Here is a 26,716-nt window from a genome sequence, read left to right as displayed (position 1 = left end):
TATGAGTTCCCGTCACTTTTGATCCGGTATTACTTACCTATGTCAGTAACCCCAGTCACTCCCCTGCCATTTGATACAAGTACTGAACTATAAATATATTATTAACTGAAGCTTCATTAGCACTTGAGGAATGTCTAGTTAACCTCAAGCAGCTTTAAGGACTCCACAGGTATCAAAAATGCTTTCTGAGTGACTTCTAGGAGCTTCTCCTACTCCATCTAAATATGCACTAACAAACACTGACCATTTTATATGTGAGGGACAGCACTGGGGCGAATGACCACCACATACCATTCAATCTAAACTGGATAAGCAATGAATTTTAAAAATACACTGAGCATCATATCCTAGTTTTGACTCTACCATAAATTATTTGCTGCCCATCAGCATTCCTTATATTTTCAATTGAAATATGGTTTATTTACATATTGGTTTCAGATATGCAGCATAGTAAGTCAATATTTTTATAGATTATACTCCATTTAACATTATCACAAAATAACGGCTATATTCCCCTGAGGTGTACAATATATCCATACTGCTTATCTATTTTACACAGAGTACTTTGTATTGCTTAATCCCATGCCCCTATTTTGCATCTCCCTCTCCCCACTTGTAATTACTAGTTTGTTTTCTATATCTGTAAATCTATTGTTATATATGTTTTATTTTTTAGATTCTACATATAAGTGATAACATACAGTACTTTTCTCTGACTTATTTCATTAAGCATAATACTAAGTTTATTCATTTTGTTGCAAATGGCAGAATTTCATTTTTATGGTTAAGTAATGTTTCACTATATATATATATTCATACACACACACACATATATATACACATATACACAACATTTTTATCCATTCATCTGTTGGACAATTGGGTTGCTTCCATAACTTAGCTATTACAAATAATGCTGCTCAATAAACATTGTGATATATGTATCTTTTCAAATTAATGCTTCTGTTTTTCCCAGAAATATACCCAGGGGTGGAACTGCTGGATCATATGGTAGTGTAAAGTTTTTTGAGGAACCTCCATACTGTTTTCCATAGTGGCTTCCCCAATTTACATTCCCACCAACAATGTGCATGAGGGTGAGTGTATGAGGGTTCTCTTTTCTCCACATCCTCACCCACATCTGCTAGACTTTTTGATGATAGCTATTCTGACAGAATCTGTCAATAGCTATCTGTCTGTAAAGTGTATCTGTAAAATGTAAAGTGCTATCTCAGATGGCTTTGATTTGCATTTCACTGATAATTAGAGCTGATGAGCATCATTTCATGTGCCTGTTGGCCATCTGTATGTCTCCTTTGGAAAAATGTCTATTCAGGTCTTTTGCCCATTTTTAACCAGGCTGTTGTTTATTTGTGCATATTTTAGATATTAACCCCTTCTCTTCCCTATCATCTGTAAATATTTTCTCCCATCCAGTAGGCTGTTTCCATTTCGTTGATGGTGTCCCCTCCTGTGCAAAAGCTCTTAAATTTAATTAGGTCCCATTTGTTTATTTTCACCTTTCTTTTGCCTTATGAAACAGATCCAAAGGAATACTGCTACAATTTATGTTGAAAGAATGTTCTATTTTCTCCTCTAGAAGATTTACAGTTTCAGGTCTTACATTTAGGTCATGCACTGATTTTTGTACACAGTGTGAGGAAATGGTCTAATCTCATTCTTTCACTTGTATCTGTCCAGCGTTCCCAATACCACTTATTGAAGTCTTTTCCCCATTGTATATGCTTACCTTCTTTGTTATAGATTAACTGGAGAGTATTCTTTTTCTTTAACAAGTAAACAGACGTTTCACTTTCTTCAACAAATCTCCATGTCCAAAATTCACCTCTTTTTAAAGATAAAACTATGCTGCTCTCCTCATTCATGTTAAGGGTACATTTAAGTTCTGGAACTCTGATCAGGCAGACTTTAGCAGAGTCCTGTGGTGTCTCAGATTGGGGAGCAGACTTCTTTTATGGAACCCCATTACAGTAGATTCTATTAATACAACCTTTACTTCAGATCTCTTTACCCATGGGCTATAGAGGTGGTTGTTTGGAGCCTGGCCTTATCCTGTAATTCTTATGAAATAAATTCTCTAATGTGCATGATGATTTTTTTCTATTGACTTCAAAGGCCATCATTCCATTTGACCTCACAGCATACCTTTGAACTAGGCCAAGAGCCCATGTATATATTCTTATTCCATAGATGAGAATAGTCTAGTGAAGGCTGCTCAGTCATGTCCGACTCTTTTCGATCCCATGGACTATACAGTCCACGGAATTCTCCAGGCCAGAATACTGGAGTGGGTTGGTAACTCGCTTCAGTCATATCTGACTCTGTGCGACCCCGAGACGGCAGCCCACCGGGCTCCTCCATCCCTGGGATTCTCCAGGCAAGAACACTGGAGTGGGTTGCCATTTCCTTCTCCAATGCATGAAAGTGAAAAGTGAAAGTGAAGTCGCTCAGTTGTGTCCGACTCTTTGTGACCCCATGGTCTGCAGCCCATCAGGCTCCTCTGTCCATGGGATTTTCCAGGCAAGAGTACTGGAGTGGGGTGGCATTGTCTTCTCCACTGGAGTGGGTAGCCATTCCCTTCTCCAGGGGATCTTCTTAATCCAGGGAGCAAACCCAGGTCTCCCGCATTGCAGGCTGATTCTTTACCATCTCAGCCACAAGGGAAGCCCAATAGATGAGAATAAAAAGGCACAACGAGGTCAAGCCCCTGACCAGAGGTCACCAAAATGTCAGGAGATGGATCAGGATGAGCCAGAACCTCTGCTTTTAGGGCCAGATCTCTCACTGCACCCAGATTCAGCCTAGGCAAATGAATGGGATGTGTGCATGCTTGCTCAGTCATGTCCGACTGTTTGTGACCCCATGGACTGCAGCCCGAAAGGCTCCTCTGTCCACCGAATTTTCCAGGCAAGAATACTGGAGTGGGTTGCCATTTCCTTCTCCAAGGGATCTTTTCGACCCAGGGATCGAACTCGTGTCTCTTGCATGTCCTGCATTGGCAGGTGGGTTCTTTACCAGCTGATCCACCAGTGAAGACCTATGATGTGTGCGTGCTTGCTCAGTTGTGTCTGAGTCTTTGTGACCCCATGGACTGTAGCCCGCCAGGTGCCTCTGTCCATGGAATAAAAATAGAGGAAGTACAATGCAATGAAACCTGGAGATAAACTCTGCTTGCAATAAGCAATGGTAGGTGTAGGGGAGCAGCTAAATTCCCTTCCTCTGAAAGTTTCAATAGTGAGAATAACAGATGACAAGAATTTTACACTGGTTTCATGGACTTGTTTTGCTAATTTCTTTTTTAATAAGAAATAGAACCTTTTAGGGAGAAGGCAATGGCACCCCACTCCAGTACTCCTGCCTGGAAAATCCCATGGACGGAGGAGCCTTGTGGGCTGCAGTCCATGGGGTCGCAAAGAGTCGGACACGACTGAGCGACTTCACTTTCACTTTTCACTGTCATGCATTGGAGAAGGAAATGGCAACCCACTCCAGTGTTCTTGCCTGGAGAACCCCAGGGATGGGGGAGCCTGGTGGGCTGCTGTCTATGGGGTTCCACAGAGTCGGACACGACTGAAGCGACTTAGCAGCAGCAGCAGCAGCAGCAGAACCTTTTAGTCACAAATTTATTGTAAGCAGGCATTTTCGATTTGGTTCAAGAGGCCTCAACTGCTCAAAATCCTTAAAGAACTTTGAGTTGTTCACCTTTTTACTTTATTCCGCTAAAGGAGAATAACAATAAACAAAAAGCACTAGAAGCAGCCAGTGTGTAGGAAGACACTGGAGCTGTCAGGCTGTGTGGGAAAGATGAAGTAGGAAAAGACATGGACCTGGCTGTCAGGACTGGGCCTGCAAGGAGAGAGAAGCTGAGAACAAAAGAAAAGTCAACCTCAAGGGAAAGTTCCAAGACAGTGGTAAGAGCAAGAATGCCAAAGGGAGTGTGTGCCTGAGAAATCACTCTTGGGCACATGTGGGGATCAGAAGTGGGACATATGTGTTATCGTGCAAGTCTGATACCATTTCCTTCAACAGAGAAGAAAATAGAAGAAGATTCAGTTTTAAAAAAAATAGAATGAGGAAGGCATAAAGAAATGAAATTGAAAGTGAAGATCAGGGAATGATGTTGGTTCTCAGACATGCTCTCTTCTTAGTCTGCAAACTCTTCCAGGGAAGTTTCATCTAATTCTGTGGCTTTGATCACAAGCAAGAGATCGTAACATTGTCTCCATCATGGGCCTCTCTCCTCACCTCCACACTTGTGCACTGGAATGTCCTGCTGGTGTGAACTGCTGCTCAGAGAACCATGACCATAACACGGCTAGTGTCTCCATCATGAGCCCCTCTCCTTACAGCCACACTCCACCTACACATCCCACAGGGATTGCAAACGAATGTGCAAAACTGGACTCATCATCACGGCCCTCCCACCTCTGCCACCACATGTATGCTGCCTCTTCTCCATACTCTCAGTGGACCATCATTCTCCAATCTCCTCAGCTACTCAAGCCAAAACTAGAGAATCATCATCTACCTCTCCCATTCCCTTAAAATCCACATGCAGGTGGCCACCAGGTCTTATCAGTTCTCCTCTTCAATCTCAAATCTGCTCATTCACTACTGAGTTCAGGTCCTCCTCATCTCTATTGTAGCTATATCATCTGCTGTAACTAGCCTTTGTGTCTTCAGTCCCTTACCCATCTCATTCACCTTCCAAACTGTAGTCCAGGCTCCTGATCTAGCACAAAGCATGACTCATCACTTGTCTATGAAAATCTCCTAGGTGTTGCCTCACTGCCAATAGAAGAAAGTTCAAACTCCTCAGCACATCTGATAAGATGTCCATGGTCTGGCTCCAACACACCCCTCCAGCCCGATTTCCTTCCACCCACACATACCCAACTCATTATCAGATTACATAGCTCCCAAACATACCAGGAAATGTTATGGCTTTATGTCTTCTGTGTTGTGGTTGGTACAGAGTAAAAGTTTAAGAAATGGTAGTTGCTATCACTACTACAAAGATGACAATGACAACAACAGTGATGATGATGAGGATGAATGGTCAACTATGGTCTTATGGACAAAACCAAAGCATTTAGATTTGGGGCATAACAAAGCATCTAAGGATTTGGGGGCATGGTACTGATAAAATTATAATCTCTGATAGCAGGTATTATAACTGACTAAAAAGGGAGAGGGGGGAGGTATTGGAACCATTTGGGAAGCTGCTATGATGTCCAGGTAGGAGGTGTTTAATATAGGAAATACACGTGAAAATGGAAGAAAATTTAAAAAAAAATTTCCTCGTGACTTGGTAGCTGCACAGAAATAACGATGAGCAAAATAAAAAGACTGCTAAAATTTCAGGAGCAGGTTAAAAAAAAAAAGGTATCTGATGAAAATCTAGAATTTAGGAATGCAGATCAATTCATGTTTTTAAAAGGTACAAGTATAGATTTTATAATATAAGTATTTTTCATGGAGGTAAGAGTTGGGCTCACAAGAGCAGATAAGTGACTGAGAGAGAGTGAAGCATGAATTATTAAATAGTTCTAAATGTTACAGGCCAAAAAGCAAGAGATGGACAAAAAGAGTACAATTTGGCCAAAAACAAGGCTGCTCATTGGGAAAGGAACTTGAAATCAGTTGGAAGACTAGCAGCTAGACTTGTTAACATTTTAGAAAGGAGAGGACCTAAGAAGAGAAAGAAAAGACAACTGTGGCTTAAGAAAATCATTCATTGATTCAACAAACATCCACTGAGAGCTATCTGTGCTAAACACTTTTCTAGGTGCTGGGCATACAAGAGCCAACACACACAGTCCCTCCCCTTGTAGAAGTTCACTTTCCAGTGTGAGAGGCGGACAATGATGAAAACAACAAAAATGGAATATCAAGAAGTGCTTGCGACCATCTCTAAAGCTGCTAGGTGCGTGGGGAGGATACTTCAGGCTCAATTCTAAAAAGCTGCCAGAAGTCTTCTGACATATGTGGAGAGTGACTGTTCTGTATATATGGTTTGCATGAAATGAAATGATGCATCATGTTTACAATATAAGTTGCCATGTAGGAGAGGAAGTTTCTGAGAAACTGCAAAACTAAATAGTGAAGCCCACTTCCACACAAATCTTAAAGGTTCTATTTCCATTCAATCTTTTATAAACAAGCATAAGCAAAGGCATGTTTCTCTCTTAACCCTTAGCATGAGAGACTGATTTCTCATTTTCCAAAAATCTTCACCACTCTGCCTAAACTACCTGTCTTGGGGAAAACAATAAAGAGCATTTAAATAGAGCTTGCCAAAGCAATGACACTACTGTTTCCATATACGAATGCATTAAGACTAAGAACAGTCTAGCTCTCACCACTTCTTAAAAATAAGTTAAAATTTTCATATTCACCTCCCTTGTTTTATTGTAGGTATTAAAGTTATTTTTTCCAATAGAAGATGGACATCAGAGAGACTGGAGAAGTTTCTATGCAATTTTTCCAATGGAAAAGGAGTTACCTTTGGTAATCTATAACTTCCAAAGGCATAAAATATTAAAAATGAAAGTCTCACCATTACACCCATAAATTATCACTGTTTAAATGGGGGGAGAAAAAGCCTATGAAAGTATGCTTTAGACCATAATGTAGTAAACACACACAAATATTTTATACAAATAAAAAGGAAACCATGAATATCTCAGCCTAAAAAGGTAGCACTTTATCTTAGCCCAAAAAACGATAAGAAAACCATACTCTTTTTTGGCTGAAGAACTAAATGAATGAGAAAAGCTAAAGCTTGCTTGCTTGAGATTTTCCCTAAAAAAGTCACTTTTTCTTTCTTAAAATAAGTTTCAAGTCAATGAGTAAGATGAGTCTATTTGGGAAACACAATTCAGATAACAAAGGTGTTATCTGGCTCCCAAGATCACAACACATTCTCAGTAACAAACAACGAGTGGAAGTGTTATCACTGTTGAAAGTCACAGAAACGGGGTCAAAAAATATTTTTAAAAAGGCAGGTAAGATTTTCAATATTAGCAAAGTGGGGCCACTGGGTTCAAGAGCAAAGAGCTTTATATCCCTGAATGAATCTGAAGTTATCATTTTATTATACAAATGAGATATACTCTATGCTGTAAAATCTTTTGAAGAATCAGGGAAGGTAGTGGCAACTTTGGGGAAATTTTCTATACAAAAATTGGCTATAATAAATTTGGATTCTTAAGTAAGCAAACCCTTAGCAATCAAGAAATTTGTTCTAGAAGTAAACAGCCTGCCCCAAAGTTCTGAGTAGTCAAGAGTAACCTGTTGTAAAACACATGAAAAGATGCTCAACATCACTCATTATTAGAGAAATGCAAACAAAACTATAATGAGGTATCACCTCACACCAGTCAGAACAGCCATCATCAAAAAGTCTACAAGCAGTAAATGCTAGAGAGGGTGTGGAGAAAAGGGAACATTCTTGCACTGTTTGTGGGAATGTAGATTGATATAGCCACTATGGAACACCGTATGGAGATTCCTTAAAAAACTAGGAATAAAACCACCATATGACCTAGCAATCCCACTCCTAGGCATATACCCTGAGGAAACCAAAATTGAAAAAGACACATGTATCCCATTGTTCATTGCAGCACTATACACAGTAGCTAGAATATGGGAGCAACCTAAATGTCCATCAACAGATGAATGGATAAAGAAGATGTGGTACATATACACAATGGAATATTACTCAGCCATTAAAAGGAACAACTTTGAGTTGATTCTAATAAAGTGGATGAACCTAGAACCTATTATACAGAGTGAAGTAAGTCAGAAAGAGAAAGAGAAATACCGTATTTTAATGCATATATACGGAATCTAGAAAAATGGTACTGAAGACTTTACTTACAGGGCAGCAATGGAGAAACAGACAGAGAGAATAGACTTATGGACATGGGGAGAGAGGAGGAGAGGGTGAGATGTATGGAAAGAGAAACATGGAAACTTACATTACCATATGCAAAATAGATAGCCAACAGGAATTTGCTGTATGGCTCAGGAAACTCAAACAGGGGCTCTGTATCAATCTAGAGGGGTGGGATGGGGAGGAAGATGGGAGGTAAATTCAAAAGGGAGTGGATATATGTATACCTATGGCTGATTCATGTTGAGATTTGACAGAAAACAAAATTCTGTAAAGCAATTATCCTTCAATAAAAAATAAATGAATTATTTAAAAAAATAAGAGTTCCCTGTTTTAAGCTCCTTTCATTTTATGCTTGAATAGCCAATTAAAATTGGCAGACTTGATGTCTCAATGAATTTCAGGCAGAAAAAAAAACATGCTGTCAAACTGTTCTTGACATATTTTTTAGGTTAGTTTCATTTTTCTTCTTACAGTACCTTAGGTTCTTGCTAAAATAAATTATTAGGAACTTTTGAATGAGCATTCTATGAAAAACTGTAGCCATGCCCCAGTTTAAAGGTCATATTTCATCACTGTAGGTGACTTACCCTGTATAGCAGACAAAGTGGTTTTATGAGTTGATTTTCCCCAACACCAAGTTCTATTAGATGCCTACTCTCCAATCTCACAATGTTTTTTGACAGAAATTAAAACTTCGCAGGGAGAGTCTTATAGGGTTGTTAACTCACAACCCTCCCTGAACCCACAAGGGTGGAAAGATCAGTGGATGGGGAATGACAGACAGGCCCCCAATAAATATACACCTCTGGACTGAGCTTCTGCAAAGGCAGCACTGGAGGGGATAGTAGAATAGATTCATGTCTTCCAAATTGCAGGTCTCAGCCCAACAACAGGGAGTAAAACCAAAATGGCAGATCAAGATTTGGTAGAGGTTGGAGGTGGGATGGAACTTATCAGAAAATACTGAGATGGCTGGATGGCATCATAGACTCAATGGACATGAGTTGGAGCAAACTCCAGAAAACAGCAAAGGACAAGGAAGCCTGGCATGCTGCAGTCCATGGGGTTGCAAAGAAGGGACATGACTTAGCAACAGGACAAGAAGAAGAGCACATCTCACACAGTCTAGGCTAAGTATTGTTCCATGAATCTTTGTTTTGAATATATTATTTATATGTCTATGTCTGTCCTGGCTTTCAACATAGAATGTGCTTCTTAGAGGGCACTGAGTTGGCCACAAAGGGTTGCGTATGTGAACCTACACCCCTCAAATTCATATTTTGAAATCCTAAACCCCAGTGTGATGATATTAGAAGATGGAGCCTTTGGGAGGTGACCTGTCTATGAAAAGGGGTCCCTTATGAATGGGTTTAGTGTTCTTATGAAAGGGACCCCAGAGAGGGTTCTTGCTCTCTTTCCACCATTTGATGACAATGAGAAGTTGGCAGTCTGCAACCCAGAAGAGGGTTCTCACCAGAACCGGACCATGCTGGCATCCTGATCTCAGATGAACAGCCTCCAGAACTGTGAGAAATAAGTTTCTGTTGTTTGCAAGCTACCCAGTCTGTGTTACTTTGTTTCAGTAGACCAAGCTGATTAATATAATTTGGTATTTCTCTATTATTTACAGTTCAAGGGACTGAGTAACTGAAAAAGCCATGTGCAAAGATTAAAAGCAAGCTTAGCGTAAGCTAATTTCTGTTAACTGGTCTCTAAAGGATCCTACAATCCTGTTTCATATTCATCCTAAAAATACCTAGAAGATCAAAGATAATGTTTTTAGCCTTTAACTAACTCCTTACTCAACAACTGCTTTTCTCTTATCTAAACAGCAGTCTTTGGTTCCTGTTAGAATATCGCCTGTGTGCTCAGTTGCTCAGTCATGGCCAACTCTTTGCGATCCTATGGACTATAGCCCACCAGGCTCCTCTGTTCTTGGAATCTTCCAGGCAAGAAAACTAGAGTGGGTTGCCATTTTCTTCTCCAGGGGATCTTCCCACCCAGGGTCGAACCGCTGGATTTCTCTTACATTTCCTGGGATTCTTTACTGCTGAGCCACCAGGGAAGCCCAAGTGCACTATAAAATCTTGGTATTTGGTGAGGCTTGGGCAAGACCCTAGGATCACACTGGAGTCTTCATCCTGTGGCTGTAAGAGCAGCCAACTATAGTTATGACCATGGCCTGACCACATTCCAGGAAACAAAACCATCAAAGTAGGATGTTGTTTGGAAGAGCAAGTCCTCAGACTTGTGCAAGAGTTCTAAAGCTACAGATCTGGAGAGCCCCAGGGGCCAAAATGTGTCTGCTTCCTGAAGGGCCTGCCTGGGTGTGAGAGGTAAGGATCCAGCCAGCACACCTAGGGTCCTTTCCAGCCACTTCAATTGCTCTGGCTGCAGTATGGATGATGGATTAGAGGAGGGCCAGAGTGGACTCGGGAGCCCAGGGAGGTGATGGTTAAAATCCAGCAGAGAAATGAGAAGTTGGACTAGAGCAGAATCAGCAGAAACTATGAGACCCAGATGGAAGAGGGAGATATTCAGCAAGCAAGATTGACAGAAATAGGTGATAGGTTAGATGTGGTGGATGAGAAAGATGGAGTCAAGTATAGCTCCAAGTTTCTATTTCCTATGAGGCAGTGGCTAGCGATGTCCATCACAGAGCTAAGCAAGAGGACAAGGCAGGAAAAGATCAGGATTATGGTTTTGGACATGAAAAATTTCAGGTGCCTTTGAGATAGCCAAGTGCAATGTCAATTATGTAATCTAGTGCTCATAGAGAGGCCTAGGTTGGAGGTGTAAATTTTAGATCCACTTATGTCTTTCTTTTTAAATTCTCGCTCCAAAATTACATTTTGAGACACAAGTGTTTGAAACAGAAGAGAATGAGGGCTTTAAAATCAGAAAATCCAGAGATGGAACCGTCTCTTACCGACTGTGTCCATGAGCATGCACCTAGCCCAGTCAGGTTTCCAATTTCCCCTTTATCAGTGAGGAAGCTGCAGCCCACCATCAGGAGCATGGTGAAGATGAGGAGAAACAGCACTTGAGAAGTGCCTGGAACAGAGCAAGTCAGCACAGTGGAGCCAGAACCATGCTGTACTTTTTTGTATACCCCCTAGCACTTGATACTGTCCTGGCTAAGGATTCCATCAACATTTAGTATGTTGAACTGACTTGAAATACTCAGAATTGTCAGCAAAGCACTATTTCCTAGACAACCACTAGCTCTCAAAATCATTCCTCCACCGGGCACCCTACTGAAGCAACACCCAAACATAAGCTATGCATGAAGCATGTCTTCCTCCCATCACCCACATACCCTGGTGCATCTCCCAGCCCTGGGAGTACCCACCACTTGGCAGGGGCCAGTGACTATCCAGAGCTTGTTTGTACTATCTAAAGTCCTTGATACCCAATCCAGTCATATGAAGTTGTTCTCTTGTGGTCTACAAGGATGTGAGAAAAGCCAAAACTGGCTCTATCTCTCCTCTGGTATTTCTAGAGCAGGCAGATGGCACCCTCTCCATACACCCTGAAATTCATCTGGGAATACCAAGCACTTCAGGAGGCTTAGATTTTGAGGAATGGGTTTACCATTTCCTGCCAATATTGGGATTTCCCAAGTGGCTCAGTGGGTAAAGAATCCACCTGCAGTGCAGGACACGCAGCATAAGTGGGTTCAATCCCTAAGTTGTGAAGATCCCCTGGAGGAAGGCATGGCAACCCACTTCAGTATTCTTGCCTGGAGAATCCCCATGGACAGAGGATCTTCGTGGGCTAGTCCATGGAGTTGCAAAGAGACATGACTGAAGCAACTAAGCATGAGCATGCACACACACACCAATATCGAGCATGCATCAGAATCACTTGTCATTCAGATTGTTGATCCCCATACCCAGAGTTTCTGACTCAGTTAGCCTGGGGTACAGTATAAGAATCTGCATTTCTAACAAGTCCTCAGTTCTAGGGACAACACCCAAGAACCTGGCTTCTTCCTGAGACTGGATAATGGCTATGTCTAACTAACATTTAAAAAGGAACCAGATGAAGTTGGGAAGCTTTACCTGGAGTGTCATAGGAAGTTGCCCTGTATATTATCACTATGGTATCTCACTTAAGAGTTATATATGTTTGGGATTTTTGTACTTTCAGACCTTATTTTAATAGTTTCCTAATGTTTTGTCTTATGCTTCATAATTTCTACTTATTTGTTCTGTTATTTTTGAAAAAGAAAAAGCAAGAACTCTTTATATAGAGATACCTCTTCATACTGATGCCAGAACCTAAACCATCACTGTTACCTTCTTCTGGAGGACCTAGTTGCCATTCTCATGGAGTTGTCACAGCCAGCCTTTAAGAACAATCTTCACAACGCAGACTGTTTGGCTTGAGAAACCTCAGTGGTGGTCCAATTCATTTTTTTTTTTTTTAATCTTTTTTTTTTTTTTTTGCGTGCTTCCTTTTTATTTTAATTTTTTTTATTTTTTTCAATTTTAATTTAAAAAAATTATACATGTGTTCCCCATCCTGAACCCTCCTCCCTCCTCCCTCCCCATACCATCCCTCTGGGTCGTCCCAGTGCACCAGCCCCAAGCATCCAGCATCGTGCATTGAACCTGGACTGGCATCTCGTTTCATACATGATATTTTACATGTTTCAATGCCATTCTCCCAAATCTTCCCACCCTCTCCCTCTCCCACAGAGTCCATAAGACTGTTCTATACATCAGTGTCTCTTTTGCTGTCTCGTATACAGGGTTATCGTTACCATCTTTCTAAATTCCATATATATGCGTTAGTATACTGTATTGGTGTTTGTCCTTCTGGCTTACTTCACTCTGTATAATAGGCTCCAGTTTCATCCACCTCATTAGAACTGATTCAAATGTATTCTTTTTAATGGCTGAGTAATATTCCATTGTGTATATGTACCACCGCTTTCTTATCCATTCATCTGCTGATGGACATCTAGGTTGTTTCCATGTCCTGGCTATTATAAACAGTTCTGCGATGAACATTGGGGTACACGTGTCTCTTTCCCTTCTGGTTTCCTCAGTGTGTATGCCCAGCAGTGGGATTGCTGGATCATAAGGCAGTTCTATTTCCAGTTTTTTAAGGAATCTCCACACTGTTCTCCATAGTGGCTGTACTAGTTTGCATTCCCACCAACAGTGTAAGAGGGTTCCCTTTTCTCCACACCCTCTCCAGCATTTATTATTTGTAGACTTTTGGATCGCAGCCATTCTGACTGGTGTGAAATGGTATCTCATAGTGGTTTTGATTTGCATTTCTCTGATAATGAGTGATGTTGAGCATCTTTTCATGTGTTTGTTAGCCATCTGTATGTCTTCTTTGGAGAAATGTCTATTTAGATCTTTGGCCCATTTTTTGATTGGGTCATTTATTTTTCTAGAGTTGAGCTGTAGGAGTTGCTTGTATATTTTTGAGATTAGTTGTTTATCGGTTGCTTCATTTGCTATTATTTTCTCCCATTCTGAAGGCTGTCTTTTCACCTTGCTAATAGTTTCCTTTGATGTGCAGAAGCTTTTAAGTTTAATTAGGTCCCATTTGTTTATTTTTGCTTTTATTTCCAATATTTTGGGAGGTGGGTCATAGAGGATCCTGCTGTGATGTATGTCAGAGAGTGTTTTGCCTATGTTCTCCTCTAGGACTTTTATAGTTTCTGGTCTTATGTTGAGATCTTTAATCCATTTTGAGTTTATTTTTGTATATGGTGTTAGAAAGTGTTCTAGTTTCATTCTTTTACAAGTGGTTGACCAGATTTCCCAGCACCACTTGTTAAAGAGATTGTCTTTAATCCATTGTATATTCTTGCCTCCTTTGTCAAAGATAAGGTGTCCATATGTGCGTGGATTTATCTCTGGGCTTTCTATTTTGTTCCATTGATCTATATTTCTGTCTTTGTGCCAGTACCATACTGTCTTGATAACTGTGGCTTTGTAGTAGAGCCTGAAGTCAGGTAGGTTGATTCCTCCAGTTCCATTCTTCTTTCTCAAGATCGCTTTGGCTATTCGAGGTTTTTTGTATTTCCATACAAATTGTGAAATTATTTGTTCTAGCTCTGTGAAGAATACTGTTGGTAGCTTGATAGGGATTGCATTGAATCTATAAATTGCTTTGGGTAGTATACTCATTTTCACTATATTGATTCTTCCAATCCATGAACATGGTATATTTCTCCATCTATTAGTGTCCTCTTTGATTTCTTTCACCAGTGTTTTATAGTTTTCTATATATAGGTCTTTAGTTTCTTTAGGTAGATATATTCCTAAGTATTTTATTCTTTTCACAAAGGATCATAAGAGACTATTATCAACAATTATATGCCAATAAAATGGACAACGAGGAAGAAATGGACAAATTCTTAGAAAAGTACAACTTTCCAAAACTCGACCAGGAAGAAATAGAAAACCTTAACAGACCCATCACAAGCACGGAAATTGAAACTGTAATCAAAAATCTTCCAGCAAACAAAAGCCCAGGTCCAGACGGCTTCACAGCTGAATTCTACCAAAAATTTAGAGAAGAGCTAACACCTATCCTGCTCAAACTCTTCCAGAAAATTGCAGAGGAAGGTAAACTTCCAAACTCATTCTATGAGGCCACCATCACCCTAATACCAAAACCTGACAAAGATCCCACAAAAAAAGAAAACTACAGGCCAATATCACTGATGAACATAGATGCAAAAATCCTAAACAAAATTCTAGCAATCAGAATCCAACAACACATTAAAAAGATCATACACCATGACCAAGTGGGCTTTATCCCAGGGATGCAAGGATTCTTCAATATCCGCAAATCAATCAATGTAATACACCACATTAACAAATTGAAAAACAAAAACTATATGATTATCTCAATAGATGCAGAGAAAGCCTTTGACAAAATTCAACACCCATTTATGATAAAAACTCTCCAGAAAGCAGGAATAGAAGGAACATACCTCAACATAATAAAAGCTATATATGACAAACCCACAGCAAACATTATCCTCAATGGTGAAAAATTGAAAGCATTTCCTCTAAAGTCAGGAACAAGACAAGGGTGCCCACTTTCACCATTACTATTCAACATAGTTTTGGAAGTTTTGGCCACAGCAATCAGAGCAGAAAAAGAAATAAAAGGAATCCAAACTGGAAAAGAAGAAGTAAAACTCTCACTATTTGCAGATGACATGATCCTCTACATAGAAAACCCTAAAGACTCCACCAGAAAATTACTAGAACTAATCAATGATTATAGTAAAGTTGCAGGATATAAAATCAATTCATCTTGACAAGATGAATGGGACCTATTCATTCACTGACTTACATGTTTACTGGGCACCTATTATATGTCAAGCATTTTCTTGATAAGCAATGTTAAGGAACCATGACATCCACTCTTAAGGAGTTTATAATCTTGAGTGTGAGTCTGAGTAGACATGATAAAAAAAAAAGTAAAATACATAAATGTATAACTATCTACTGTGATAGGTGAATAAAACATATGAAGAAGGTCCCCTTTAGTTAGATGATCAGAGAGTCTCTAGACGAGGTGACATTTAAATTGATTAACTTAGAGAAGCTTAAGGAGAAGGCAATGGCACCCCACTCCAGTACTCTTGCCTGGAAAATCACATGGACAGAGGAGCCTGGTAGGCTGCAGTCCATGGGGTCGCTAAGAGTCAGACTCAACTGAGTGGCTTCCCTTTCACTTTTCACTTTCCTGCATTGGAGAAGGAAATGGCAACCCACTCCAGTGTTCTTGCCTGGAGAATCCCGGAGATGGGGGAACCTGGTGGGCTGCCGTCTATGGGGTCGCACAGAGTCAGACACGACTGAAGCGACTTAGCAGTAGCAGCAGCAGCAGAAAAGCTTAAAGTCCATTCTTGTCTGTGTATCCTGAACCAAATTCACTCTTATGCCACTCTGGGAGCTTTAAAAATGTTTATCTGATAATTATAAACAGTAGAAAGAACAGATTTCCTATTTAGATTATTTTTTCTGTTAAGGAAGAGAAAAAAATCATTCCTAGGAACATTGGTTAAAAAAAGTTGGCGGTCTGGTGAATAAATACCATTTATGATATAAAAAGAAGGATTACTATAAACTATTGAAACTAGTGTTTATCAGTCTGCCTGACATTTCTAAGAGGGTCTGGAAAATAATAAAATCAGAATAATCATGAAATGTCCCAAGGTTTTGAAGAGTAGTCTTCATGTAAATTCATAAGCTGTTCAGTATATATTTATTAAATCCCCACCTTTTCCCATACATAATGCTAAGTTCCAAGAATACAAAAATAAACAAAACGTGATGCCTAACCTTTCCCACTGGCAAATATCAGCTAAACACCTATGATGCACTTACCACTTCCTCAAGCTGGTCATAGTTTTGCTTCTTTTTATTGTTGTTTTGTTTCCTTACTTTATCAGTAAATGCTGTGACCAAATGATCAAGAGATAATTATGCTGATAGAAGTATTTTTTAAAGTATGCTTTAAATGTTGAAAATCCTGGATAAATAACAAGGTCCTATTGTACAGCACAGGGAACTATGTACAATATCCTATGATAAACCATAATGGAAAGAATTTTTAAAAGAATGTATGTGTGTGTGTGTATATATATATATACACACACACACACATATATATGCACAACTTTGCTGTACCTCAGAAATCAATAACATTGAAAATCAACTGCTGCTGCTGCTGCTAAGTCGCTTCAGTCATGTCCAACTCTGTGCGACCCCAGAGACTGCAGCCCACCAGGCTCCCCCGTCCCTGGGATTCTCCAGGCAAGAACACTGGAGTGGGTTGCCATTTCCTTCTCCAGTGCATGAAAGTGAAAAGTGAAAAGTCAAGTCGCTCAGTCACATCCGACTCCTAGCAACCCCATGGACTGCAGCCTACCAGGCTCCTCCATCCATGTGATTTTCCAGGCAAGAGTACTGGAGTGGGGTGCCATTGCCTTCTCCGGAAATCAACTATCTTTAAGTAAAAAAAAAAAAAAAAAAGAAAGAAAGAAAAAATTCACTACTCAATAAGTAAAATCTACTGAATTTCTTGTGCAAATCTATGAAGCAAAGAAACACATTTTTATGGCTAGCTATAATTTCCTCCTAAACCCCTTGCTCAACATTATTGGATAGCAATGGCTTAAGTATCACCTTTATCTTACAAAACAGAGGAACTTTCTACAGTCTTGTGTCTTTAGTCCTGGGATTTTAGTTCCAATTCAAGGTAATTATATTGTATTTCCTGGGCCTGCAGTGCTTGCAAGCCCCATCCTTGCCTGAAGAAACTCTACTGAAAGACACAAGCCCGTTTTTAGTTGAGCAATACTACACACAAATGCTATGTAGTTCAATATAAAATTTTATACCTGACTTTCTAAAACCTTTAGAGAAACAGGTCTCAAGAACTTGCTCACGCATTAGTCAACTCCTCCAAACATACTGAACACCTACTGTTATTTCATCCCATAAACAATGCAGAAGACTTTCTAAAAGAAGAATACACACTTCAGGGAGTTGTCTTTCAAACACAGGTTTAACTTAAAATTATAATACCTAAGAACTGTCAGTTGACTAGACATGTAAAGACATCTCAGTTATTATGTTTCAAATCTTCCCAAGAGTAACCTAATTTGGGTAGGGCTCCTGTGTTTTCCTATATTATCTCCTTACATACCTCTGATGGACTTCCCTGGTGGCCAAGATAGTAAAGAATCTCCTGCAATGTGGAAGACCTGGGTTAGACCCCTGGGTTGGGAAGATCCTCTGGGGAAAAGAATGGCTACCCACTCCAGTATTCTTGCCTGGAAAATTCCATGGACAGAGGAGCCTGTCAGGCTGTATAGTCCATGGGGTCACAAAGAGGTGGACATGACCAAGTGACTAACACACACACACACCCCTCTAATGAAGTTAGACACAAGTAGATACAATTGAGAATGGAATACATAAAATTAAGCCTGGTTTCCCTGGTCTAATCTTTTATCCTGAAAGGAACCTGACTGAAGAAAACGCTTCGTCAATAGCAGCCAATTTTGACTAAACAGTACTTCAAAAATGTCATCAAGAGATTAAGCTTAACATTAAGAACAAAAAAGAAAAATACTAAATAAAACAAAAGGCTAGGTTTCTTCCCTCCTCCATTTCCCTGGCATTTAGAAGAACTGCCTTAGATAAGTCCACAAATGAACAGCTGAGCTACATAATGTACAGTTCTAACTGGGCAGCTTCTAGAAAAATAAAAGGACTCCTTCCAACCCCAGTTAATGTGCTTGATACAAAAAGAACATGTTTCTGCAACAAATATATTTCAGGCTTGATTTTTACAGAGTAACTAATGAAGGCTCCAGCCATAGGAGAAAAGAATTATTTTTCCAGGATATTAATGTTCTGACTCACCATTTAACAGAAGTACAACTTAAATGAATATGCAAATTAAATGTATACATATTTATGACTTTATCCATGTATGACAAGGCCTGTGGCTTCTGGCTTTATTAACCAGGAAGAAAAGTCTGGAAAACTACCATACATTTGTATTTCTATTCAAATAGTTCCTTCTCCCCAAGCACTGGTTGAAGCAAAGTACTAACTCTGAGTCTAGTGATATATATAAGCCAAGAGAATCATAGTGAATGGATGAAAATGGACATTGTCTCCTTTATTATCTGTTTGGACAAGAAGATATAAAAATATAAATATGAAACCAAAAATGTGACACCTTATGAATAATTACTAGTAAACAGAAATTTTCTGTTAATCTCTATGATTTCTAGAAGTCAAAAATGCACTCTCACCATAGAATCCCTAGTAAAACCTTGAGTAAGAATCTTAAGAATTTCACATTAGCCGTAGTCCTCCTGCTCAACATCTGTGAGACTACAAGCAGTCAATTCACCTCTCCAAGCCTCAGCTATTTTACCCATAAAAGGCCCAAGATTCTGAATTCTTTATCAGAAAGAAATCTACCTCAATCCTCCACGGCTGAATCAGTAAGACCCATTCTAATTATTTGTCATCATTCTTCTAAAAGTTAAAACACTCTTTTGTGCATATAGGAAGGATGGGTGGAAAGAGAAGAGGATTCTTAGAGGGAACAGAAGCGAGGTTGATTTTGTTAATTAGGTTCCTCCTCTGAAACCACGAGTCAGTATTAGCATATACTGAAATTTACCCAAATATAAGAATGGTTGGTATCTTCATCTCAAGACATATTCTTTCAGGAAAGGGCAGAAGTCAATTTCTAGGAATGTATATTTCAGCCAATTGCACATTACTAACAACTAAGGCAGGCAAGAGGCAAGCAAAAGAGAATGACATAAATGTCAGTTTATGGTCTACACCGAGAAATAAACACTCATCTTTATATGATGTAATTGGGAAGGAAAGACACAACATGCGTCTGCCAGCTCCAGGAGGCACACCTCCCATAGGTAAATTACCTTATGGGGCAGCAGATGTTGGGAATTTACATGATGAGATGCTTTCTAAGGATGACAAGATGCTTTGTTTTCCTCCTTCATTCAACTCTTCATTGACTACTTACCATATCAAATCCCAAAGCCAAAAAAATAAATGAAGGTATGAATTGACAGTCTGTAATATTCAGGTAAATCTTGACATTTTAGAGTAGTTCAGCCCCTGAGAATATTTCCAAATAAAACAATACTATTAAACAACATAGATGCTAAGCTAAAGTGCCCTTGGAATTTTCTTTCCCTTCATTAAGTGGTATGTGATGAAGGGCAAGTGTGTGTTAATCGCTCAGTCATGTCTGACTCTTTGTGATCCCATGGACTGCAGCCCACCAGGCTCCTTTGTCCACAGCATTCTCTAGGCAAGAACACTGGAGTGGGTAGCCATTCTCTTCTCAAGGGAATCTTCCCGACCCAAGGATCAAACCCAAGCCTCCTGCACTGCAGGCAGATTCTCTACTGTCTGAACCACCTCATTAAGTGATATGTGATGAAGGGGAAGTAAATTACAAGTGGAATAGGTAATTCGGATTACCTTAACACAGGGTGAAAAATTTTCTTTCCCCTAGAGAAATGATTTTAACGGATTACAAATATATTGATAAGCATTATAGAATGCTTAAACCAGAAAGAGAAAAATAACTCAATACAAACTTCTTGTTTTATATGTGAGAGACTTGAGGCTCAAAGGTGGTAGGATTTGGTCCAAGTTATACAGCTAAATCCCTGGAGGAGAAAATGGCAACCCACTCCTATATGTTTTTGCCTGGAAAATCCCATGAACAGAGGAGCTTTGTGGGCTACAGTCCATGGGGTCACAGAAGAGCCAGACACAACTTAGAGACTAAAGAAAAACACACAGTCAAGTATACTGCCAGAACTAGAACCCAGGTCATGAGCAAGCATGCTTAACAGTCCCCGATGTATTGTATCCCATGATGTCTCCTCATTGTTGTCAGAAGTGAAACAATGTCACAATCTACAAAGCCAAGGACTAGACATCAAGAGCTTTGAGTTCTAGTCTTGTAAACTCTACTAGATTAGACATGATACTATACAAAACTAATCTCTTGTCTAAACCTCAGTTTTCTCAACTGTTGAAATTTGAACAGTAATTCACAGTGAGACAGTGCAAACCGCAATAAATGCAGAAATGTCTGGCCATTGTAAAAACCTTATACAAGCACAGAAGTAGCACTGGGTGGATGATAATAGTGGTGGTAATGATTTCAGATAACCTGCTGCTGCTACTAAGTCGCTTCAGTGTTGTCTGACTCTGTGTGACCCCATAGATGGCAGACCACCAGGCTCTGCCGTCCCTGGGATTCTCCAGGCAAGAATACTGGAGTGGGTCGCCATTTCCTTCTCCAATGCATGAAAGTGAAAAGGGAAAGTGAAGTCACTCAGTCGGGTCCGACTCTGTGTGACCCCATAGACGGCAGCCTACCAGGCTCCTCCGTCCATGGGATTTTCCAGGCAAGAGTACTGGAGTGGGTTGCCATTGCCTTCTCCTTCAGACAACCTGGCTTCAACTCTAATTCCAGCCACTTGTTACCTTGATAAGTCATTAATCCTGTGAGCCTCACATTCCTCTTGTGAATATCTGGTTAATAATTTTTGCCCTCCTCCCTGAAATGGTCAGAATTAAAAGTTTTTCAGAGAATGTTGTTATTGTTTCAGTTGCTAACTCAAATCCGACTCTTGGAACCCCATGGACTATAGCCCATGGGATTCCTCTGTCCATGGGATTTTCCAGCAAAGAATACTGGAGTGGGTTGCCATTTCCTTATCTGGGGAATCTTCCAGACCCAGGGATCGAACCTGAGCCTCCTACATTGGCAGGCAGGTTCTTTACCATTGAGCCACCAGAACAGCCCTTTAGAGAATATGAAAAAGCATTTACAAAGCAAGGCATTGATGCAAATGTGAGGTATTACCAAATCCCTCTAGTCTTATTTGGACAAAGATATAACAAGATTTTATTCATTTTTTAAAGTGTTCCTCCCCAACTAAGACGTCATTATGCATCAGTCTCAGTCTTACCAGCTTTCTCATCAGTTTTCCTAAGTCCCCACAGAAGGCACCATTTCCTTCAGCTCAGAGATTATGCTTGCTGCTTACTCAACTTCCCACTGGCAAGGACTTATCTGAGAAAGGTTTATTTCTAGGGCCTCCTTTCGACTGGAAATGCCCTGACAAAAGCTTCCATGAACACTATTACACTTCATCACATTAAAAGTGGTAAGGAATCCAACCCTTTGGCTTTTCTCCACTCCCAGCACTTCAGCCTTTACATAGAAGAGACAGAAGCCTGGGTGGATGCTTTTCACCGGGAGGGCAACAAGGGTTACCCAAACCCATGCTCGGTAGTACTGATGGGGAGACTGCTGCTTCTTTGCGGGTGACTAGCACATTCTTAGGCCCAACCGGCCTCTCAAGGGTCACTCACCTTAGAGCTAGGGCCCCTGGCAGGCTGAGAATATCATAGAAAAATAGAAGAGTGGGGGAGTGGGGGTGCGCAGTATTTTTGGTCTGCAACACGCTAGTTGCCTTTAAAAAAAAAAAAAAAAAATCAGAGTAACTAGCATTTCCTTGCTGAGAACCCAGATTTCAGTTGATCAGAAGAAAAAATTCATCAGCCTATCCAAACAACTCTGGAACAGGTTTCCATCCAACCACGCCAGGCACCACAGACAAGTGAGTTGGGGGTGGGTGGGGGGTAAGAACTGACAACAGGCTTATCTGCATAGATGAACGATAAGCTGCCATTTGTTGTCTTCTGTTTTGGTGACTCTTGGCACCGGTTTGGCAAATCAAACCCCGGAGTTCTCCCTCTCCGGTGCCCCCACACTCCCACCACCCCGCGTCCCAGCTGTTGAAGCGTCACGTTGACTCGGCTGGGGAAGAGAAGCAGGTGAAACGCAGAAGTCTGTATATTGCTGCATTTAGGTTGAAACCACGCCGCACCTGTTCAATCCGGCTCCAGCGCCAGAAATGACCAGAACACCGACTCGCAAGCCCCTCTTGAGATCCCAGGGGCGCCTAACAAGTTCGCCGCTGTTTAATATCCGGGGAGGGTGGTGGGAGAACTCTCTTGTTGCAGCCAAACTCAGCTGGCTACCCAGAAAAAGGGAAGGGGGCTCCGGTTCAAGTGAACCCAGAGTGATCCCCAGTGTCACTGCGGCCCCGGGGATCCGGGTAGTAAGCGGAGTGGGTGCCCGCGGGGAGCGCGCAGCCGTGGCCCGGAGGAATGAAGGTCCCGCTTCGGTGGCCACGCGAACCCCCTCCACCCTACCTCCAGCACCAGACGGACAAAGTCTGAGCGTCGAGAGATCGCCAGGATTCATCCGAGACTTAGAGCCCCCAAGCTCGAGTCCAAAAGGAGGGTCGCGGGAGGAGGGGCAGGGGACGCGCAGGAAACTTACCTCACCGGGACAGCCTTCGGGCACCTCCGGTGTCGAGACCAGTTGCGCCACAGCGTGCAAGTTATCGGGACGTTGTCTCTTCCCCGGGTCGAAAGGAGAGCCTTGCAGGCAAGGGGCGGGGGGGAGGGGGGGTGGTCAGCGGGGCGGGGCCCGGGCCGGGCGCAGCGCGCGGAGCGGGCAGGTGCCGGGGCCCTAGCCGCGGGACCAAACTCGCCCCGGACGCGCCTCAGCGGGGGCGCGCGGCTGCGAGTGTGCAATGCGCGCGCGCCGCGGCCGGAGTGTGTCCCCGCTTTCCCCTTCCTTCCCCGCCGGTCCTGCGGCCAGACTGAGCCCCGAGCGGCCGCCGAAGCCCCCGCTGCTCTGAGCGGCTCCACCGCCGGGCGCACTCTGGCCGCGGCGCGTTCGGGGTCGGGGGCCGGGGACTGAGGAGCAGGGCGCCCCCGGGCTTGGGCGCAGGTTCCTGCGCAGAGCGCGCTAGAGTCGGAGCAAGGCGCGGGGAGAGCGGGCTGCGCGGCGGCGGCCGCGGCTCTGAAAGGCTGCAGGCCCCGCCCGCCGGCCGCCCAGGCTCTTCCCCTTTTCTCTCCACCCCCTCGCTCCATTCCCGCACGCCCTGCAGGGAAGCCAGACCGGTTTGCAGCTGCGGCGGCGGGATCCTGTACCGCAGTAGGACTGGGCGTCCGAGTCGACGTTGGGGACAAGGCGCTTGGTCCCGCGGCCGCGTGCCTAAGACAGAGAGAGGGGGTGGAGTGGGCCCCTAGATCTAGCGGCTTCCTGCAGGGCTGCAGGGCTAGCCAAGGGCTTCTCGGCAGTGCTCAAAGTCTTGCAGCCCTGGAAAACAGGGCTGTGCTTGGGACAGGGCTCCCGCTTCCTCAGGCCACTAAACTGTTCGACACCTGGTCTTCTGCCCGCTGGACTCTGCTTGCGCCGAACCCCCCACTTTAACCAGGAAGGGGCAAGGCAGAGAGTACGTGTTCCCAGGAAGTAAGACCTACCCAACAGATAGAAATAGGTAGGAGAAATAGGGTCCTGGGAGAGAGAAGGCTGGAGGGACGTCAGGCACTGATGGTCGGTGATGAGGGTCCGGGCCAAATCTTTCTGACAGAGCTGAGTGGGCGTGGGGCCCTAGTAATCTCACCCGACGTCAGTCCAGCAACGGAGAAGACACCGGCCAAGTCTAAAGGACTCTCTTGGGTCTGGGGGAGGGGAGGGAGCTGCTATCATGGAAGCTATACCTGCTGCTACTGCTGCTAAGTCGCTTCAGTTGTGTCCGACTCTCTGCGACCCCATAGACTGCAGCCCACCAGGCTCCTCCGTCCCTGGGATTCTCCAGGCAAGAATACTGGAGTGAGTTGCCATTTCCTTCTCCAGGGGATCTTCCCCATTCGGAGATCGAACCTGCGTCTCCTGCATTGCAGGCGGATCCTTTCCCTTTACCCTTATTTTAAAAACAAACACATTCGTGGGAAACGTGGGATACATTCTGCCCCAAGAAAACCAACCTTTCATGTCCTTATCCTCGACCGCCTAATGGGTGAGCCAAAATGAATTGTTTGAAAGGATACTCTGTTAGTTCTCAGCAAATGAAAAAACCTCTTTTTTTGAGTTGAAATCTTGTACTTCTCCGTTCAGAATGGAGGGCAATAATTCCTTGGTAACACATATCTGTTAAACTTTTTCTAGCATACCTCTTCCAGATGTGTCAGGCCACCCCTGGGAGTTTTAGGGCATCACTTGTTTAGGACCCTGTGACTTCTGTCTGGTTTTGGCACCCTAGGCTCTTCAAAGCCTAAGAGTAGGAACACAAATCTAGTCCAGCATGATCACTTCACAGAAGTAAAAACTGAGACCCCCCAAATATTAAGTGACCCACAGGCCAGAACACAGGTTCCTTGATTCTTAGAAATGCTGGACTAACAAAGTTCAGCTTGGGTCTAAAGAGGCCTGGGTGGAGGAAAGAGACACAGATCAAAGAACCCTTCATCTGCCTGGTGTGAATCACCGTGTAGAGGGCAGCAGCATACCGCTGTAAGTAGCAGACTGCTGGGATCTGGGGATGGTAATCCCAGTTTCTCCTCTGCTTCTCAGATATTTGTTCTGAAATCCAAGGAGTGAAAAAACAAATCTGCTTCCCAGAGAGGTAATGATAAGTGAAAATACAAAGTTAGTTCTCGATATTTCCTGGGAATACAGAGGAGACAAAAACAGATAAAATCAAAATTAAAATAATGGCTCAGATATGGTCACCTATGCTACTTACAAATGGACACACACACTTGTACATACCTTTTCCATTAAAAGCCTGTTTGATTCCCTTCTGTAAAGCACAGAGGCCAACAGCCTTCAGTTTCCAGAGCAAACTCACAAAGCAGAATGCCCACTGGCTATTTAGAGAGCTAACACTATTAAACAGGATTCTAGGTGCTCTGATTTTTTCCAGTAATCATGTATGGATGTGAGAGTTGGACAATAAAGAAAGCTGAGTGCCAAAGAATTTATGCTTTTGAACTGTGGTGTTGGAGAAGACTCTTGACAGTCCCTTGAACAGCAAGGAGATCTAACCAGTCCATCCTAAAGGAAATCGGTCCTGAATATTCATTGGAAGGGCTGAGGCTGAAGCTTTGCAAAGCTTCAATACTTTGGCCACCTGATGCGAAGAACTGACTCATTTTAAAAGACCCTGATGCTGGGAAAGATTGAAGGCAGGAGGAGAAGGTGATGACAGAGGATGAGATGGTTAGATGGTATCACCGACTCAATGGACATGAGTTTGAGTAAACTCTGGGAGTTGGTGATGGACAGGGAGTCCTGGCTGCAGTCCATGGGGTCGCAAAGAATCAGGCAAGACTGAACCACTGAACTGAACTGAACTATTAGCAATAATGGCTTAGCCATAAACTCTGGAAATATTTAAAAATCAGATAATGCTTATCTAATTGTTTTACTTGATTTTGAGTATAATTTTTTCAACTGATTTCAGATCTTAGTCCAAAATCTTAATAATGTTATTTAGTACTCCCCTGTGAGAAACAGGCATAGATTTCTTATAACAGATTTAATAGCATTAATGGCTCCAGTTAATGACCTCCCTTCAGCCATGTCCTTTTTTTGTAACTTTGTAGTTCCCTCCCACTCTGTGTTCACTCATGTGCTGTACTTTGATCAGTGAAACGGTAGCAGACTTGATGTAAATGAACGTTTGAAAAATGTTTGTCAACAAGGAAATACCACTACATATCTATTAAAATTTCCAAAATCCCAGAACACTGGCAAAACCAAATGCTGGCAAGAATGTGGAGCAAAAGGAACTTTCATTCATCACTGGTGGGAATGCAAAATTCAATGGCCACTTTGAACAACAGTTTTTCACTTCCTTACAAAACTAAACATACTCTTACCATGTAATTTGGCAATCACACTCCTTAGTATATACCCGAAGGAGCTGAAAACTTATGGCCATACAAAAACCTACATGTGGATGTTTATAGCAGCTTTATTCAAAATCGCAAAAACTTGGAAGTAAACCAAGACTTGCTTGGTAGGTGAATGGATAAACTGTGGTAAAACGGAATTTTATCCAGTGCTTTAAAAAAAAAAAAAAAAAAAAAAGAGCTATCAAGCCACGAAAACACACGGAAGAAACTTAAATGCACATTACTAAGTGAGATAACTCTGTCTGAAAGGGCTACATATGGTATGATTCCAACTATATGATATTCTGGAGAAAACAAAACTATGGAGACAGAAAAAAGATCAGTGGCTGACAGAGTTGGGGAGGGAGGGATGAATAGGCAGAGCACAGAGGATTTTTAGGGCAGAGAAACTACTCTGCATGATTCTTCAACAATGAAGATGTCATTACACATTTGTCCAAAG

The 26,716-nt window shown here is 42.0% G+C and overlaps 1 protein-coding gene across 1 annotated transcript in view; it reads right to left on the bottom strand.

The window, feature by feature from the left end:
- PIP5K1B (phosphatidylinositol-4-phosphate 5-kinase type 1 beta) overlaps nt 1–22,905 on the bottom strand; it is a 350,214-nt gene extending 327,309 nt beyond the window's left edge. Inside the window, exon 1 of the mRNA XM_070794241.1 lies at nt 22,844–22,905. The gene's annotated coding sequence lies outside the window, so the exon portion shown is untranslated. The remainder of the gene's footprint in view (nt 1–22,843) is intronic.
- Nucleotides 22,906–26,716: the final 3,811 nt, after the last annotated feature.

This window comes from Bos indicus, chromosome 8, assembly GCF_029378745.1.
Source record: "Bos indicus isolate NIAB-ARS_2022 breed Sahiwal x Tharparkar chromosome 8, NIAB-ARS_B.indTharparkar_mat_pri_1.0, whole genome shotgun sequence".
NCBI classification, from domain to species: Eukaryota; Metazoa; Chordata; class Mammalia; order Artiodactyla; family Bovidae; genus Bos; species Bos indicus.
The sequence above is the reverse complement of the archived record's forward strand: the minus strand, read 5'-3'. Positions and strand labels throughout refer to the sequence as shown.